The following is an 18,438-nucleotide window of genomic DNA, read 5'->3' as shown; positions in this document are numbered from 1 at the left end:
AATCGGAGTAGCAAAGTCCAACATTACAAAAAAGTCCTTATATGATTTATCTTTAACGTCAATTTTCGTCTTACATATTTTACATTTTAGATATCGATTTTTCTTATCATACTTTCCAATATAAGAACCACACTTTGAACACGTTGCATGTAGAATCATTGTATTTTTTGGAAAGAACAACTTATCTATCAGATATCTCGTATTGGGTAAAAACGACTCAGCAAAAATAGAATTTATTAAAATAAACAAATCCGTTGTTTCAGTTAACGAGAGTGCGTGCACAAGAATGAACTTCAAAACCATCATTATTACCTCGCCAACAGTTTTGTTAGCCATTAAATTGATAGGTTTTTTAAACAGATCGTTGTCAATCGCATCTTGTAAGGAACTAAAATAAGGTCTTGAATTTTTATTATCCTCTTCGACAATAAATTCATCGGAATTAGGATCAGGATCATCTGGATCGGTATCAATTGCGTCAAAAAAATCATCATCGGAGTTTTCATATTCATTCTGAAAAAATAAATTCATTAATAAAAAGTTTATAGGAAAAATTCCAGAAAATATCTAAAAGTTTTCAAATGATGTACTCTCTAAATCTGAATCACTGAAATTTCACTGAAATTCAGTTAAAAATAACTGAAATTCCAGTCATTTTCCACTGATTCGCCAATTAAAAAACTGCTGAAAATTTCTGTCACACATATTGAAAATTTCAGTTATTTTTTAATTGGCCAACCAGTGAAAATGACTGAAATTTAAATGATTTTTAACTGATCTTCAGTGTAATTTGACTGATTCAAATCGCGAGAATAGAATCACTGATTCTCAGTTAAATTTCACTGATTCAGTTTTAGACAGTACGAAAAATTGCAAGAAAATTTGAGAAAATTTATAGAAAAAAATGTGGAAACCCAAGTAGAAATTTCAACTCTATAATGACCAGTCACTAGGAAGTTTTTCTAGATTCTGGCCAGTGATTGACTAGAAAATCTATCGAGTGATTGATTGGAAATATAACGCGCTACTTTAGCAGTCACTGGTTAGATTATCTGTCCAGTGACTGACCAGTAACTGCACAGTTTTCTGCTCAAAATCTAGAATAAAATATAATTTTTTTCGGCTCTTTTTATTTTGTTTAGGGGAGAGTGGGTCAAACCGGCCATACCTACGGTTTTTTTACTCTAGTGACTAAACGAATCAACCGATTTCATTTTTCGATGGCTTGTTTGAAAGATCATTTAATTGCGCAACTTTTTCCCAGAAACACCTATACTTTATCTTTTATTGTTTAGTTGCTGTGTTAACTTTACAAAAAATTTGCAAAAGGTCCGGTTTGACCCACCTCCTGGGGTAAACCGGACCCTCCCATGGGCAAACCAACCCGTTTGGTTTTTTCTTTATAATATTGCATTTACATAATCTACAATAATAAAAAACATAAAGAATCATGTAAACAATGGTTGTAGTAATGAAAATAATAATACGGGATCGAATTTTAATTAAATTAATATTTTTTTTTAATAAAAAAATAAAAATGTTTGTCATTATCAGAGAAACAATATTAAAGGGTCCAATTCTCATTGGAAGACAATTATTTTTCATTGTAAGTAAATATTTTAATGAAAGAAACATTTTATTTAAAAATAATTTTTATGAAACTTTAATTCAATGGAAATATCCTATGGCCGGTTTGCCCCACAGGTTAATTTTGAGAATAAATGTTTGTCAAAAAGAAACGCTTTGCAAATTTATCAAAGTTTTTGGTGGTAAATATTCCTGAGGTGTGTATCTTCAAAACCTAAGACCTAATATTTGGAAACATTACACGATTTCCTCAGAATTTCCTTAAAAAAGAATTCGTAAAAGTGTAGAAAAAAACTAACAAAAAACTTTTGCTCCCTTCGTCACACAAACGCAAGCTAAAACTGTCAGATTGAAAAAATAAGGTATACTAAACATGGTTGTTTTAAATTTGTAAACAAAACTTTTGACAATTTCGCCATTTCGGAAATAATAAAAATTATTTTTAATATCTAATTATAAATGATTGACTAAGAGTGTATTTTTATGGGATTGTCTTGGCAAGTAAAACTCGCTTTTGACTCTACAGCTACTGAAAGGAAACAAATAATACTTGACAAATTTCTACCTGGGAATCTCTTTCGGAAATTTTCATGATTTTTTCCAATACTCAGAAGTTACTCATTTCATAGTTATATTTTTTAAGTGGCATATAATTTTTAAAGATATTTTGCACAGGGTTGGTAGAAGATATTTTATTTAAAAATTAAAATTTTATTATAAAATATTCGAAAAACTAAATAATAATTTTTTTTAATATGAACAAATAAAAAATTTAATTAAATTTCTATAAATAATAAATTAAATTAAAACATTAAAAAGAAATAATTCTATGAATAAAGTTATTTTTTACTTTATAATAACAATTAAAAATTTTTGTTTGCAATTTAAAAAATTGGAAAAAATAAACTTAAATTAAAATAAATAAAGTATTAAAATAATGTAACAAAATAAACAATGAAATTAGCAACAATAAATGAATTTAATTTACCGTAAAGTCGGAATTTACATTTTCAACTGAACCAATGTCTTCTGATAAAGATTGCATTACTTCAAAAAGTTTAACACTTATTTCTTTCTCTTCAGATTCGAGTGTCTAAATAAATTATTCATATATATATGTATTAATATGTAGGGGAGAGGGCCCCAAGATGGTCAGGGCCCTAAGGTGGTCACCCTAAGAAAATTTTTGTATATTAGTTAGTATCTTCAAATGTTTTTTGTTATTGTTATTATTTGAGAAGACAAAGATTTTAGTAAAGTTTTGAGGTAAATAGTCGTATGAGTCTCTTTGTAACGTGAACGTCGTAAAATTTCTGTTTTTAAATGATCGAGAAATTTTTTTCTCAGGGTGTTAAAATCATCGAAATTAACCATTTTAAATTAGTAAAAATCGTTATAATTATCTTTATATATCGTACAATAATATTCCAAATGAATATAATTAATATTGTGCTTTAAACAATTTTTTCATTAACGTTTAAAAAATTGTGTCTTGGCCCTAAGGTGGATACTTTTTTGGCCACAAGGTGATCACTTCTGATTTTTTATGAAAATGTGTTTATACGCCATATTTATCAACATTTGTCACTGTGAATGTGAATTTTATCAATTTTTAAGTTTTATGATGAATAATAATGAAATAGAATTATTTTCAAAATTTTACCTATCTAATACATACACAAAAAGTATCATTTTTGACGAAAGGACAAAGTGCAAAAAAAAATATGTAATATGTTTCTGTGATCCTGAAAAACAATTAATATTAAATAAACAACTTAGTAATACGTTTTTTACATTTTTTTAAAACTTTTTTAGTGAATTTTTGTATGGTGACTACCTTGGGGCCACTTTTTTAAAAGTCGAATTTTCAACTTTTTTTAAAAAGTGCCATAACTTTTTTTTTATTAATTAAATAAAAAAAAACTTTATGATAGGAAGTTAGGTAATAAGATAAAGTTTCAAACGCCGTATTATTGACCTTTATATATAATTCCATTTAAAATCTACAGTCGTTCAAAAGATGGGTGACCACCTTAGGGCCCTCTCCCCTATAAAAAGAATTAATAAATCTTATTTAATATGAAAAAAAAATTTAAGGAATATTATATTTTGATATAATTATTTATTAGAATTTTACAAAATAATCCAAATCTTTTTCTCTATGTATTATTAGTAAAAAAGATAATAATAATTATTGTTAAAATTAATTATACTAAAATTTAGAAATACATAGTTTAAAAAATTCATTAAAAACTATATTCTTTAGAAAATGAAAAATATATTTTATTTCGACTTACGTATTCCTGATAATCGTTGTTTCTCTCAAAATTTGAATCAATTTCTAAATCGTCCATTAACTTTTCAGTAAATGAGTCATTCATCACCGTTTCTGTTATTTCTGGCTCTTTGTCTACTTCCATTAAATCTTCTCTTTCAGACGAATCATCGCGTTGACAATCGATCGCCTTTTTAAATAAATTTTTTTATAATTGATTTTAACACGCCAATAAATTTACATTTTTAAATTAACTTACTTTTTCTAACCGCAACTTTTTATGTCTAAAAGATGATGTTGCTGGAATAGTTTCTTCAGAACCAGGTTCTAGATACGTTTTATATTTTTTTCGTTTATTCATTTCGATGGAGAATAATCAATGCACAATAATATTAATATATTTCCTTGAGAAATGTTATTTGTCGCATTCAACTTCTCACGATTAAAAGAAAACTTCACTCTATTTATGGTTGTGTGAAGTTAAAACACGTCAGTATATATTTTTTGTTTTTTTAGTTTGCGGTTAGTTTTCTTATAAACATCGTGAAGAAAAAAATAAAAAATGATTTCACACGCGTATGTTTTATTCAGCAAAGGTTTGCAAAAAACGGTTCCTATAACATCCATCACAAATTTTTCTCCTGTGAATGCGGAAGACTTTGATAAGAAAAAAAAATACAAAGTTTGGTTAAAAGGAACTAAAAATTCAAACGACATGCTTTTGAACGCTCAAATTCTTCTGTTAGGAAGTAAGTAAACTTATTGAAAATTCATTTAAACCATTATCGTTTTTCTAAAAGCATATTCACGTAAATAAAATTCTGTTCATAAAAAAAAATTATAAATATAACAAATAAAAATATAATAAGATCTCTGAAATTATCGTCGATAACTACTATTTTAGGATTATAGAGATTAAATTCTTACTAATTTTGCCTGTTTTATTCATCCAGCAATTAAAAAAAAATTTCATACAAGTTTCTAACCTAAAACATTTAAAAAAATTGTTGTATTATTTTCTGTTTCGCAAAAAAAAAATTCTTGGCGTTTAGTCTCGACGCTTACTTCAGTGATCTAAATAAAAAAAAATTATAATAAAATGAAAAAATAAAAAGTAAATAAATAAAAAAAGATTTTCGAAAAAAATCAAAAAACACATTTTCTTAATATAATTTTTGTATTTCAAAATTTTACATGATAATTTTTAAATAAGACTCTAATTAAGTATTCTTTAAACATTCAATTATTGTTAAACTGATCATTAATTAATTTCAAAAAACAAATATTTTCCTTAAATTGAAATTGTCTAATTTTAGGGAAATTTATAAACTTATGCTTGTAGTAATAAAATTCTTTTTTTGCAGCTGGTCCAAAAGACCTTCAGAAAAAGAATAAACAATTAGGCAACGTAAGTTTCTTTATCAAAGAAGTAAAATATATTCTTATGTCTACAAAGAATAAAATTTTACATTTTCTCCAATTTTTTAGGATCGTAAAAGGAAAGTTAATCCGAAAGAAAAAGAAAATGCACGAAATCAACAAGGAATGAGCATTTTATCAAAGTATGCAAAACTTATTGATAACAGGGAGAAAATAACTAATGGGACCAATGCTGCTGAGCTTGACGAAAATAGCGACACAGTTCTAATGAGTCCAGAGGAAAATTTGGATGCTAATCGTTCTAGTGAGGATAATTAAAAATAATTATTTTCAAATGCATTCAATATCTTTTAATTTGCAAAACAGATTATATGATTATATTAAAACAATAATGAACAGTTAATTAATAAATTACACATTTTAGGAAATGATGAATTTTCTGATCATTCTGACTCTCCTCCAAGGTCTGAGTCATATCGAGAACCTTCTCTTCACTCTGAATCAAGTTCTGAGTCACTCCAAAATGTTACAGCATCTCCTGGAAGTTTTGAAAATTCCACACATTTTGAAGATCCTAATATTCGTCCTGGGACTTCTAGGAAATATGGGTTTGAAGTTGCTCATGAATCCTCTAATGCTCATGAAAATTCTGCACATTTTTATCCAACTAGTTGCTCTAGACATACTGCTCCAGCAAGACCTTCTGCTCCCTCCAGACCTGCTGTTGATCCTGCACCTGGTGATCGTCTTAGGGTTCCTGCACCTCCTCCCCGTATTGAAGCTTCTAGACCTCAACCTCGTGAATCTCCACCTCCTGAATCTCCACCTCCTGCATCTCCACCTCCTGAACCTCAACGTAGACGTGCTTTTTACGATGTGGCACGACGCATTGAGAAACCGGAGGATTGGGTGGGTAAATCGTTTTATAAGTGTTTTTTTTTAATTTGTTAAAATATTATTTTTGCATGTTCTTCTTTTTCTAAAATTTCTTTGGTTTTGTTTACAACTATGTTATGATATAATGGTGAAATAATCACTTACAGGTTCATCTTGCTGAAAATATTAAAATTCATATTGACACGTGGGAAACGATGAAGACATTGAAAGATTCCCGCTTTGCTAAAGATTTGGCAACCATCATATGGGGAACTGAGGGTCTTCAGCGTCGTTGCTTGGACGCTCAAAGGGCAAATGAAAATCTTTTTGAGGGAGAGGAACGAAGAACATCTTTAACCCCTGAGAAATATGAAATTTTAAAAAGCAAGATAATTCTGTACAATCTTACTTGTTTTGAATAAAAATTGTATTTGTGCCGCATACAATTTTTATTTAATACAAATAAGTATCTTAGTAGAAAATTAGAATTTGAATAATTAAAATTAAAAACAATTAAAATTAAAATTTAATAAAATTAAAAACAATTAAAATTAAAATTTATTAAAATTAAAAACAATTAAAATTAAAATTTATTAAAATTAAAAACAATTAAAATTAAAATTTATTAAAATTAAAATTTATTAAAATTAAAATTTATTAAAATTAAAAACAATTAAAATTAAAATTTATTAAAATTAAAAATAAGAAATTATACTGTATTAAAGTTTAAGTTTGTATAATTTCAATAAAATAATATAATAAACATATATTTCAGTAACTTTTTATTTATATAATAATAAACACCAATATTTAATTAATATTTTAAATTTAAGACAATGATTGTGAATAACTATATATTCGTAAAATATTTATTTTCTAGTTTGTAAATATTTTTTTCTAAAAATTATTTTAAAAAATATCTATTCTTATTTCATACTTAAAATAATTATAATAATAGAAAATTTAGTAAATTTTAGTATATTTTATTATATAAATAATTATATAAATTATATATTACTTTTTCTTATAGTCGAAAACCATATCGGAACCGATATAGTAAATTATGACGTATACGATATACTTCACTATTCCATTTTCCGATTCTGTTTCCGAAATAGTTTCCGATGTAGTTTACGTTATCGAGTTTAACGCTGTTTTCGACATTCAAAAATATTTAGTTTAATATGTAGGAAACGACATAGTATACTATGACGGAATTTTTAATAGGGCTAATAAAAATATAATATACACTATCGGTCAAAATTTAGTTTAAGGTAGTTCTCCGGCTGCTACTCTTGTAAGAATTGATTTTCGATAGAATTTCTTCAAATTTTGAGAAAATGTTTCTTTGGGGTGCCCTTTGAATGTGGTAAAAATTTCAAAACCCTTTGCCATGTCAAAGAACGAGATATTGTGGTTGACATTTTTTATTTTTAACATAATCGCATGTAAAAGGGTTAGATTTTCTCAAGTGGACCTTAAATTTTTAAAAGTTGAAATTTATCAGTGTAAATGTTCTATTAGAGTTACGAATAACCTGTAAATTTTATTAAAAAATATTTCATTGTTTATTTTTTATAAACAATTGAAATTTTATGCATAACATTTTTAAAAAATGCATAACTTTGATAAAAATTGACGAAACTTGATGATTCTTTTTGCAAATTAACTATAAAATTCCAAACTTTATAAAAATAATATCCATCAAAGCTCTTAATTTGTTATAAAAAATAATTATTTATTATAAACAAATTAAAAATAAAACGTGTTCTGGATAACTATATTGAATTTTATAAATAAGAACTTTAAGAGAATTTATTAAGGATTGCATATCAAAAAGAAAAAATTGTTTCAAGCAAATATTTTATTAATTATGAAGTTTTTTGTAAGCGCGCGCAAGCTCCGTGATGTGAGCTCCCGAGTCTGACAAATGTCCTGTGCCCCGCTTTGCACGTTTAACTTGTTTATTTTGAAAGGTTTTCTTTCATAATTTTTTCAAATTTGGTTTGTATGTTTTTAACTAAAATTCAATTGGAATACTTGTTTATAATAAAATTAGTAATATATTATTTTATTTATATTTATTTATGTAATCTATTTTAAGTTTATTGTTTAATTGTTTTCAGTTGAATATTTCTTGCTTCCAGAAAAACAAGTTTTAACTAATTTTTTTCTATTATATAATTTAAAAAAAGTTGTAAATCCAGATGTTCATTACATGAACATTTTGCTTCCTCTTTACGATCAGCAAAAAAAATTTGCTTCTTCGTGGAGGAAGCATTAACGGTAAATATATTTCATTTTTAAATCATTAATAATACAATTTGACATTTATGAAATAAAGTTCATTCGTCCTAATAGAATGAATAACATTTTCTTATACAGTAATATGAATCTAAATAAACAAAAAAAAGTAAATTTTTGAACTTTAATTGTAATTAATTCTATAATTTTCAATAGAATATATACTTTATATACATCAATCGATTCGTCTTGATGCAAAGAATAAGATTTTTGATTTATTTTTTAATAAATAATAACATTTTATTGTACAGCAACATGATTTAAAAAAAATGAATTTTTATTAAAAGTGCAAATTTTTTGTCTATAATTGGTTTTAATTGTATAAATTTAAATACAATATATACTTTATATATACCAATCGATCCGTCTTGGTGCAAAGAATAAAAATTTAGAAATAAATGAGTAAGATTTTCTTATACGGCAACATAATTTTGCGGAAAGAACTCATTTTTTGATAAAAATGCGAATTTTTAAGCTTTAATTGTGAATAACTCTATAAATTCTCATACAATTTATACTTTTTATATACTAATCGATTCGTCTTGATGCAAAGAATAAAATTTTATTATATATTAACTTCAATAACCAACTTAAAAAAATTTTTTTGAAAAAAAATTTTTTTTGAGAATTTTTTAAAGTCTATCAATCTGTTTCGAGATATTTTTATGATAAATATACCTGGTAAATTTTAGCCAAATTCGTTAAAATCTCTTCGAGTTATCGTGTTCACAAAAATCGGGATACACACACACACACACACATCCATACGGTTCGGTATTACTGGAAACCGGTTTCCGGTTATGAATTCCCGGTTTAAGGTTTTGTTTTTTTAACCGGTTTTATTTTTTAAACCGGTATTTCTTGAAAAACCGGTTCAAAAAAGAAAACCGGTTTTTCAAGAAATACCGGCTTTTCGAACGTAATACCGAATGACTTGCGCGTTACGCCTGCGCAAGAGCGACACAACGCCAGAACAGCAACAGGTCAGATGATTGAGAAAGATAGTCTTTTTTGTTTTTATTAGACATTTAGATTTAGTGATTTTTTGGTTTGTGGGCTGCTGACTTCAAATTTTCGAGTAAGTAGAAATAGTTTTTCTTTCTTTTAAGTAGTGTGTAAATTTTTTGAAGTTAAGAAATAAAAATAATACCTGTGGGGCTGTCCATAAATTACGTAACACGTTTAGGGGGGAGGGGGGTGCGAGAAAATGTTATCATATGTTACATGGGAGGGGGGGTCAATCATCATTGTTACGTAATATTTATAAGGAACTTAATCTCTTTATAATGGATAAATTTTTGAAAAGCTGTCCCTTGCCGCCACTTCAATATAAGTAAAAATCGAATCATTTCGCGAACCGATTCTTGGGAATAATATACAATTTTTATTGTTAAAAAATCAATGTTATATTTTCGGTTGTTCAGTATGATTAATAAAATTATTCCTCTAAATGTTTTTTATATTTAACTTAATTTTGTATTGCTATTGTACGATATAAATACTAAAAATAACAGTAATAAACAAATTTGTTTCGAAAAACGTTAGTAAAAAAATATTTTTAAAAATTACGTAACATTGATAAGGAGGGGGGGGTGTAAAACGATTTTGTTACAACTTGTTACATAGGGGGAGGGGGGTTCAAAATTTCACTAAAAACGTGTTACGTAATTTATGGACGGTCCCTGTGTCATATGCGTAAATTCTAACCTAACTTAAATGCGTATCTTTTATTAAAGTTTTTTGGTTTCTTTGAAGATATTTCCATATTTAATACAAATATTGACAATATAAAAGTAAAAAAAATGTAACTTGAAGTTTTCGTTTTTTCAGTGCTTGAACTGCTTGTTACTTAAACTGTGACTTATTTTAAAAAAGCAAAATGACTAATCGAATAAATAGTAGTCATTGGTGGAATTTTTTTGACTCAATCGACAAATTATCAGCAAAATGCAATATTTGTTCTAAAGTAGTCAAAACAGGAGGAGGAACCTCAAATATTAAAAATCACATGAAAACGAATCATTTCACAATATATTATGAAAAAGAGAACGCTAGTTCAGCGTCTAAGAATTCTGAGGAAATTATAGACAATTCAAGCGAAGATAGCGACAGCCAACATTCGCTTGCAAGTCCTGCTCGTCCTTCACCATCACCATCACCAACACTCTCAATTGTTTGTTCTCACAATCCATCAACTTCATTATTGTCACCACTGTCGCCAATTCCCGAATCTAGGTTCCCGAAACCGGTTTAAAAAAAAATACCGGTATTTTTAAAAAAACCGGTTTAAAAAAAATACCGGTATTTTTAAAAAAACCGGTTTTAAAAAAAATACCGGTATTTTTAAAAAAACCGGTTTTAAAAAAAATACCGGTATTTTTAAAAAAACCGGTTAAAAAAAAAATACCGGTATTTTTTTTAATACCGAAAACCGACTGAAGAACCGGTTTTTTCAAAAACCGAAAACCGGTTATGGATTTTTAATACCGCACAGGCCTAGACAATTGTTCAGGGTCTTATATAACATAGTCCAATATAGAAGAAAATTTGTTAGAAGGATTTTTAAAAATTTTTTAAATTAAACGACTACAAAGCTTCCTCACGAGGAAGCAAAATATTTTTAATTTACTTGTAAACTTCCGTACCTATTAAAATTAAAAAGTAGTAATACAATATATTTTACTACTAAACAGATTAAAATTTTTATGAGTGTTTTAATGCAATCTGCTCGGTAAGCATAATGTGGTAAAATTTTGTTCAAAATGACTTGAAGGTAAAAAAAATTTTACTCAAACTGAAAGGATTTTTATAAAATTTATTTTATAAAAAAATTATATTGTAATGTATATATAAAATAGATTTTTTAAAAATCCTTTCAGTTTGAGGATTTTGTAAAATTTTATTTATAAAAAGATAATATTGTAATATAAATTTTTTAAAAGTTCTTTCAGTTTGAGTAAAATTTTTTTTTACTTTCACGTAATTTTGAACAAAATTTTACCACATTATGCTTACCGAGGAAATTGCCTCAAAACCCTCATAAAAAATGTTAGTCTGTTTAGTAGTAAAATATATTGTATTACTACTTTTTATTTTTAATAGGTACGAAAGTTTACAAGTAAATATATAAAATTATAGAATTAAGAAAAATCAGTTAAAACATGTTTTTTTTGAAGCGAGAAATATTCAACTGAAAACAATTAAATAACAAAAAAATAGTTTTGTTTTTAAGCAGATTCCTTTTTCTTAATCCATATTTTCTTCTTGAATATGGCTCAAAAACAATCCTCTTATCTTAAGAGCAAAATACTCTTCCATTAAGTGTAATATTCTTGATTCAAGAGGAATTTTCCTCTCAAAAGAAGAATATTTTTTTTCAGTGAATAAACTTAAAATAGAAATTATAAATAAATAATATAATTAAAATAATGTATCACTATTTTTATTATAAACAAGTATTCCAATTGAATTTTAGATCAAAACATACAAACCAAATTTGAAAGAATTATGAAAGAAAACCTTCCAAAATAAACAAGTTAAAGCGTGCAAAGCGGGGCACACGACATTCGTCAGACGCGGGAGCCCACATCACGGAGCTTGCGCGCGCTTACAAAAAAATTCATAATTAATAAAATATTTGCTTGAAACAATTTTTTCTTTTTGATATGCAATCCTTAATAAATTCTCTTAAAGTTCTTATTTATAAAATTGAATATGGTTATCCAGAACACGTTTTATTTTTAATTTGTTTATAATAAATATTTATTTTTTATAACAAATTAAGAGCTTCGATGGAGTAAACATTATTTTTATAAAGTTTGGAATTTCATAGTTAATTTGCAAAAAGAATCATCAAGTTTCGTCAATTTTTGTCAAAGTTATGCATTTTTTTAAAATGTTTTGCATAAAATTTAAATTGTTTATAAAAAATAAACAATTGAATATTTTTTAATAAAATTTACAGGTTATTCGTAACTCTAATAGAACTATCTTTTTGCACATTTACACTGATAAATTTCAACTTTTAAAAATTTAAGGTCCACTTGAGAAAATCTAACCCAAAAGTGAAAGTTTGAACTTGAATAACTCAAAATTTAGCATCGCAAAGGGGTTTAAAATTTTTACCACATTTAAAAGTCACCCGAAGAATCATTTTCTCAAAATTTGAAGAAAATTTATCGAAAATCAATTTTTACAAGAGTAGCAGCCGGAGAAATACCTTAAGGTGAATGAAAAACATTTCAAAACATATAAAGTAAGAAAACTAATATTTTTTTCCTTCTATGTTTTAAAAGTTGATAACATTTTGAATAGAACAACATCTTTCAGAAGTCGTTTGGCCAATATTTTATTTAGATATTTTTAAAAAATCTTCATTTTCAATGTTTTACAAAAATTGTAATAACTTCTGAAATAATGAACGCTATTTAATGATCTTAGGCTTATTTGAAAGATGATTTTCTACAGAATAAGAATTATTTATAGGCATTAACGGGTATTTTTTTCTCAGAAAATGCAAGTCGTCAAACTTGGATTAAAAAAATTCAAAAACTTTTAAACAATCTTATTAACAGAAAAATTATTTTTTAAATATGAACATATCTTTTTATTTAATTAAAGTTTAAATTTAGGTTAAATTAAGGTTTTATTTTGTTTTAAATGGCTAGGAGTGGGCGCGCAAAGCGCGCCTTTTTAGTTCTAGTATAATATTAATTTATCTTTTTCACATTTTTTTTCGTGCCTGCCCCCGACCAGAAGCACTCGCTTCGCTCGTGCAATAAATGTCGGGGCAGGCGAATGTTGTTTGCAAGAGAGAGACAGAGAAAAAACCAGAGCTTCACGAGTGTCCGCTAGAGGCGTTGAAGCGAGGAGCAAAAGTAAATAAAGATGGCCGGCTGTCAAATAAAACACGATTGCAATTTTCATAAAAAATAAATTAGCGAGCTTACTTTTGACCGTATATAAAGAAAAATAGTATTCATTACACGGGCAGAAATTCGAAAGCCCTAAACTACGCGATAATGCCCTCGGCTTCGCCTCGGGCATCATTTCGCGCAGTGCAGGAATTTCGAACTTTCTGTCCTTATAATGTAATATACTATTGATTTTTTTACAAAAAGTTTCTTAAATAAATTTTTTGTCGTCAGACTGTAATAATACACTAGGATACCAATTTTCAGCTCATTAGGTCAAATAATGTAAAAGTTAGGGAAAAAAAATATTTAAAAAATTTTTTTTAGTTTTTCCTTGACAACGCTATGGCCATCATTACATATCAAGTTCTATATATTTTTTCTGTAATATTCGAGTAAAAATACACCAGCATGCTAAATTTCAGCTCTCCATGTCGAATAGTTTAGAAGTTAAGGGGGGAATGGTCACTTTTTATGCATTTTTGGTAAAAAATCTTGTTATTTTCTTGACAACGCTATGACCATCACGTCCAATCACATTCGCTATATTTTTCCTGTAATCTACGAGTAAAAATACATATCTGGACCAAATTTGAGCTTTTTAGGTCGAATAGTTTAGCCGCTAGGGGGGGAGAAGATTTGGCTACGGACACAAGAGTCTCACCAATAGGGTACCGCCGATACACCGTAGGTGTACGGAACCCTAAAAATTAATAAACCTTCGTCCAAAAAATGTGTTTTTATACATTTTATAAGATGGTTATAATAGTTTAATAATTACACATAAGTTAATAAACAAGAATGTTAAAAAAATGATATTTTCCACAATTTTTAATTTTTTAAATACCAATAATTTGATAATTTTTGACCGAATCAGGTTCAAAAATAGGTTAATCTAAGCCTTTTTTAATGCTCTACAAGTTGGAAGATACTTTTATATTTTTTTAACAAAATTTTCAAAAATGTGTTACACAGCCACACAAAAAAAATAAAGTGTCTTGATCTGGGGTCGAGACATATGTATGCCGATGTATTTCATTGCGCTCAATCCGAATCCGCTATCAGAATTTGGCCAATGTGTCCTTGTTTTGCCCTAACTTCAAAAAATACCCTAAAATCGTTAAAATGGTCACTTTTGAATTATCAAAATTGAATCTAACCGCATAGTGATAATTTTCTAAGATCCCTTAATTTAAATAAACTAATCTTTAAGCTTTTAAATTGAAAATTCATATAAAACATTAAATCTATCCAATTGAACCTCAAACAAATTATACCATACACAGCGCAATAAAAAATAGGTAAGCTCATGAAAGTTACAACTTAGGTGTTTCTATGACTGCTGATTACGAAGCCAGTGGTAGTTTATCAATATTCAAAATAGCGGATCCAATATGGCGGACAATATAGGTAATTAAAATTTGTTTGGATTGGCTTGAAAATCGTTACTCGGGGGTTTTCGGGACCTTTGATAACGAATCGTATATTAATTTTTATAATCTTAAAGTCTTACGAATTGTTAGAAAAAATTGTTAGAAAACAATTCGTAAGACTTTAATATTATAAAAATTGATATAGGATTCGTTATTAAAGGTCCCGAAAAACCGCGAGTAATACATTTAAAAAATCGTTAAAATAATAAAGACCGCCATATTGAATTTTTAGAAACCGACATGGGATTCGTCATCAGCGACCCCGAAAACCCCCGAGTAACGATTTTTAAGCCAATCCAAACAAATCCGCCATTTTGAATTTTGATAAACTAACACCGGCCTTGTAATCAGCAGTCATAGACCTAAGTTGTAACTTTCATGAGCTTACCTATTTTTTATTGCGCTGTGTATGGTATAATTTGTTTGTTTGGAATCTTAGATGTGTTTTTGAGGTTAGGTTCGATAGATTTAATGTTTTATATGAATTTTCAATTTAAAAGCTTAAAGATTAGTTTATTTAAATTAAGGGATCTTAGAAAATTATCAATATGCGGTTAGATTCAATTTTGATAATTCAAAAGTAAACATTTTAAAGATTTTAGGGTATGTTTTGAGGTTAGGGCGAAACCAGGACCCATTGGACAAATTCTGATGGCGGATTCGAATTCCGCGCATCGAAATACATATGTCTCGACCCCAGATCAAGACACTTTTTTTTTGTGTGGCTGTGTTATTTTCGAACTTCAGATTTTTAAAACTTTAATATCTCTGGCTAATATAGACGAAAAATTTTCAATAAAGGCTCAAAAGATGCGTCTGAAAAAACTCTACAAAACTAAAGAAAAACATTTATAGGTGTCCTAACATTTTTTTTAAGTTATAGCCAAAAAACGTTTTTTTACAAAATGAAAAATGCAAAAAAAATATAGTTAAACTTTATGAATCGGGCTGAAAATACTCTCATTTTATGTCCCCCGGGGAATAGTGGGACCAAACTGCAATTTACTGTTCATAATAGTCTAGAGCCTTTATTTTTTAACCGATTTTACTGAACTTTGTTTTAAATAAAAGATTATTAAATTTGGAAGAGATTTGTCGAGGCCGAATTTTAAATTTCAATTTGTTTATATTTATTTTTTATTGCAAAGTTTAACAAAAGCATTTATTTTTAAGAAAAAGTTGTCTCCAGGGTCTATAATCGAATAGCACGTGCTAAAAACTTTTTAGAAACACACCTAGAGTACTATGTAAATTGTAAAAAATTTGTGCAGGTAAATATTTGAATGTTATAAACAAATATTAACAAATAATTAAGTTTACAACAAATTGTTAATGTGGACAAACGATTTGATAGATTTTGATGAAATTGTATACTTAAGGGTTTTTGGGATCGCTGATTACGAATCCAATGTTGGTTTTTCAAAATTCAAAATGGCGGATCCAATATGGCGGATGCTTTTTTTAAAATCGATTCAATTTTGCTCAAAATCGTTACTTGGGGGTCTTTGGGGTCGCTGATTACGAATCCGATGTTAGTTTTTCAATATTCAAAATGGCGGATTTAATATGGGTGATGCTTTTTTTTAAATCGATTCAATTTGTCTAAAATTCGTTACTCGGGGGGTTTTGGGGTCGCTGATTACAAATATGACGTCAGATTTTTAAGAATACGAAATGGCGTTGATATTATGATAAAAATCAAATTTAAATGATGTTTTATACGTTAATTTTTAAATTAATTTTATATACGTTTTTAAATAAAGGTTATAAAATAAACTGAAGGTTTTTATTGTCTTGTTTTGACAATTTTATTTATTTATACTTATTTTGATACTGAATCATTCGAAAAAGTAATAAGTTTTTACAAATTGTGATTAATTTGTACACTTTAAAGTATGTTTAAATCCATCAATATATAATCAATTTCTTAGAAAATTTAAAAAATATTATTGCATTAAACAATTTTTTAACATCATCGTATTTTTTAATTTTTTACAATAATTCTGCATAGTGTAAGGATTTTTAGCACATATTGTTAGTCTTATAAGTGATTAAAATTTCGCGGTAAAAGTATGAACTTTTCAGCTTTGCCGCGAGATGGCTTATTGAAGCTTTATCACCTATAAGTGAAATCGATTGGCTTATCATTATAAGAGCTTATAACATTTGTGAATTAATAATGAAAAAGATTTTGATATACTAAAAATATTAATTATACTTAAAAAACCCAAAAAACCTCTCCTAGTAACAAGTTTCAAGTACATCTAATCAATTTTTTAGAAAAGCGCCTTACACATTATATCATTCATTAAAAATTTTGAAAAACTAATTACAGATTCGTATTCGTAATTAGCGACCCCAAAGACCCCCGAGTAACGATTTTTAGCAAAATTGAATCGATTTTCAAAAAAAGCATCCGCCATTTTGAATCCGCCATTTTGAATTTAAAAAAACCAACATTGGATTCGTAATCAGCGACCCCAAAAACCCTTAAGTATACAATTTCACCAAAATCCATAAAAGCGTTTGTCCACATTAACAATTTGTTGTAAACTTAATTATTTGTTAATATAAATTATTTATAACAATCGAATATTTACCTGCATAAATTTTTTACAATTTACAGAGTACTCTAGGTGTGTTTTTAAAAAGTTTTTAGCACGTGCTATTCGATTATAGAGGCTGGAGACAACTTTTTCTTAAAAATAGATGCTTTTGTTAAACTTTGCAATAAAAAAATTAATATAAACAAATTGAAATTTAAAATTCGGCCTCGACAAATCTCTTTTAAATTTAATAATCTTTCATTTAAAACAAAGTTTAGTAAAATCGGTTAAAAAATGAAGGCTCTAGACTATTATGAACAGTAAAGTTTGGTCCCACTTTGCGGGGAGACCTACGATTTAAAAAAAATTGAGGCCTTTAGCTCTTTCTCATTCTGAGATATTGTGGCAAATGTAATGTTAGTACACACACATACACAAACATATCGGGTCATTTTTTTAAAATCCGTTTTTTGGACTTCTGAGATAAAATTGCATCAAAATTTTTTTAAATTTATTTATTACATTTATACGGGCAATGCTCATTTGTGCATAAAGTACTAAAAAATTAGGTATAATAAAAAAAAGTTTATAAATATGTCAAAAAATCACAATCGAAAATTTTTCTAATACAATCCTTCCTCAATGAGGAAGCAATAAAACAATGCTTCATTTTCTAAACAAAAATAGTTAAATAATGCGTTTTTATTCTCCTAAATTTGTTATAGTTGGTTAATTTTCAAGTTTTAATATTTGAGACAATTTTGCAATTTATTGCAAAATTAATCAAATATTAATAAACTTTGAAATTTCCTTTGAAGTGTAATTTTTTACACTCACTTTCTGTGCGTGAGGAAATAACTAATTTTGTTTTTTATCCGACATAATATTATTTAATGTATATTATAATTCTGTCTAATCTATTTTTACAATATATTAGACAGAATACCGAATATAACAATAAAGAATATTATAAAAGTAAATTCATTAAATTTGAATTTAGCCTTAGTTTAGGTTTTTGTACCGGAGGTACGGTACAAAGTTGACGGTAAAAGGCAAAGTGGCAAGATGCATCGCCTTTACGAGAGAGTCTGGAGACACGTCTGACTCGCCCTGTGTCTCCCGCT

Source organism: Leptopilina heterotoma, unplaced genomic scaffold (genome assembly GCF_015476425.1).
Source record: "Leptopilina heterotoma isolate Lh14 unplaced genomic scaffold, ASM1547642v1 Lhet_146, whole genome shotgun sequence".
Classification (NCBI taxonomy): domain Eukaryota; kingdom Metazoa; phylum Arthropoda; class Insecta; order Hymenoptera; family Figitidae; genus Leptopilina; species Leptopilina heterotoma.
This window is presented reverse-complemented; position numbering follows the sequence as displayed.